The sequence below is a fragment of the Rhagoletis pomonella genome, unplaced genomic scaffold, assembly GCF_013731165.1.
Source record: "Rhagoletis pomonella isolate Grant_MI unplaced genomic scaffold, Rhpom_1.0 Rhpom_scaffold_00003, whole genome shotgun sequence".
Lineage (NCBI taxonomy): Eukaryota > Metazoa > Arthropoda > Insecta > Diptera > Tephritidae > Rhagoletis > Rhagoletis pomonella.
The window spans coordinates 46,856,688-46,859,461 of record NW_023458557.1 but is presented as its reverse complement, the minus strand read 5'-3'; the positions used below and the strand labels follow the sequence as shown (position 1 = coordinate 46,859,461).

At 47.0% G+C, this 2,774-nt stretch overlaps 1 long non-coding RNA gene across 1 annotated transcript; it reads right to left on the bottom strand.

Moving 5' to 3' along the window:
- Window positions 1-2,303: 2,303 nt before the first annotated feature.
- On the bottom strand, window positions 2,304-2,660 carry LOC118736592. Its single transcript, XR_004992733.1, has 2 exons — window positions 2,553-2,660; window positions 2,304-2,425 (listed from the first exon to the last, which is right to left on the bottom strand). It is a non-coding gene; the product is annotated as an uncharacterized LOC118736592 (long non-coding RNA).
- Between the last annotated feature and the right edge of the window lie 114 nt (window positions 2,661-2,774).

Genomic DNA, 2,774 nt, shown 5'->3' with positions numbered 1-2,774 from the left:
AATAATAATAATAATAATAATAATAATAATAATAATAATAATAATAAGCAAGCTAAGAAAGCACTTGGGGCCGAGATACAGAAGAGTAAACGGAACTGCTGGAAAGCGCTATGTGACGAAGTGGATCGCGATCCCTGGGGCCAGGGATACAAAATAGTGATGAAAAAGTTCCATACATCATCGCAAGCGATGGATGAGGCCCGAGTTAAGAATATAGTGGATGCGATATTTCCCACACACCCACTAAGAGCCGACACAGTGTTCGTCGAGGAGCAAGCCGAGGCACCACTCTTTTCGACAGACGAGCTGAAGCTAGCCCTGCGAAGCATGAAAGCCGGCAAGGCTCCTGGCCCAGATGGCATACCAGCGGAGGCAATCAGGTTAGCAGCGGAAACGAGCCCTGATCTTCTGCTTAACATGTACAACAGCTATCTTAGAAGAAGAAGGCGAGACTGGTGCTTATACCCAAGGGCAAAGGGGACCCAAACTCTCCTTCATCCTTCCGGCCACTCTGCATGCTAGACACAGCAGGCAAAATGATGGAGAGTCTGCTCAAAATACGCTTGACGTCAGCCATAGAAAGCGAGGGAGGCCTTTCACCCCGAAAAGTAGTCGAGGCGGTACATAAGGCCGAAGAAGCCTGCCACCAGGCGCGGCCAATAGTGCTGCTAGTCACACTGGACGTCAAGAACGCCTTCAACTCGGAAAGATGGGACGACATGCTGGAGGCCTTGGAACGGTCATTCAAGGTTCCAACATACTTGCTAGATATGATCCGGGACTACCTCAGAGACCGTTGGCTTTTGTACGACACAACACAAGGTCAGAGAAAGAGACGTATAACCGGCGGAGCGGCACAGGGGTCTGTACTTGGCCCGGACCTCTGGAACGCCACGTATGACAGTCTGTTGCGCACGGAAATGCCGGAGAGCGCCTTCCTTGTCGCCTTCGCGGACGAAGTGGCCGCCGTCATAACAGCAAGAAAAGTCCAGCTAGCACAGGTCAAGCTAACCAGGTCATGCGCAACGTCAGTGGATGGATGAGCGATCACGGTCTGCAATTGGCTACAGCCAAAACGGAGATCGTGCTCCTCACCAGGAAACGGTTCCCAACAATTATAAATATGATGGTCGGACCTCAACTCGTGACGACTTCTAGGTCTACAAAATACCTAGGGGTGAAGCTTGACAGCAAACTCACATTCTGGGAACACATCCATGGAGTATGGGAAAAAGCTGCGCAGAGCACGGCGGCTCTAAGCCGGCTGATGGCGAACGTGGGCGACCCGAAGCCATGCCGCAGGAAGCTTCTAATGACAGCGGTCCAATCGGTGCTCCTGTACGGGGCAGAAATATGGGCTGACGCATTGAAAGTCAAAAAATACCGGATTCAAATGTCTTCGGTACAGCGCAGAGGGGCACTACGCATTGCTTCTGCATACCGTAGTGTCCGCGGACGCGGTTCTAGTTATTTCTGGCGTCATGCCAATTGAGCTACTTGTTTACGAGCGAAAAGAGATTTACAATCTCAGTGCCGAGATAGGCCGAGCAGCTGCCGCGGCAAGGGCGCGCGGCCAACTGATCCAGCAGTGGCAAAAAAACTGGAACGCGAGCACAAAAGGTCGATGGACGCACTCCCTGATAGCCGACCTTCGAACATGGCTGAACAGACCACATGGGGAAGTCGATTTCTACCTGACGCAATTCCTCACCGGTCATGGTTACTTCCGAAAATATCTTCATAGAATGGGAAGGGTGGACTCACCGATCTGTCACTACTGTGGAAACGTCGAAGATAACGTGTACCACACATTCTTCACCTGCGAACACTTCTTGATTTCGCGCAGAATGTTGGAAGAAAGACACGGAGACATAACTCCGAACAACATAGTTGGGGTAATGATCTCCAGCGCAGAAAAGTGGGAAGCAGTTGCGAGATACGTGAAATTCGTACTCCGCTGATAACGAGAGGACGGTTGACTACTGAGGACACCCGAATGAAACGCCCCTACAAAAGAGCAGCCCCAAGGCTCTAACAGCGCGCTCCTGCATCTGAAGACATGCAGAATTGCGGTGCCAGATGCGGGATTCTTGCGCGGGCGGTGGGAGTTTGGGTTTTAGTGGGTAGCCCAACACGCTTCGGTGGGAGTCTCACACTAAAGGATGGTACTATAGAGACTAGCGCCCCCGGCCAGTGCATAAAGCATTTCCCTCTCCTAAGAAAAAAAATAAAAAATAAAAAATAATAATAATAATAATAATAATAATATAATATCTTATTTTCTGGCCAATTTTCTTCGTAAATTTTATTAATTTTGATGAGCTTCTTTGGCCTAGTTGGTGATTAGTGCAAGTAAAAACAACGTTTTTTCTTCACTGCTTTGCCCTACGTTTCGCTAAACTCCTTAGCATCCTCAGGGGCCAATCTTTATTTTAAATTAACAAACAAAAGAAGATACAAACAAAAACAATTAGGAACAAAAGTTACATTGAACATGTAGTTAATAAAGTCTCAATATTTGAATTTATCACGCAGCAAACATATACACTTACTTTCATATACGTATATTTGTTAACATATAAACACATAAACATATAAACACTAAAACATAAACACTTAAAAGCTAGAGCATTGTACCATTATCGTTTGGTACACTTGTCATACTGATGTTCTTGTCACAAACGGATTCCCAGTGTTCTTTTCGTTGTACCTATATATATTTTGTTACAGTCTACATTTTCTCCTCCCATGCATTTCACTTCGTACACCACGTT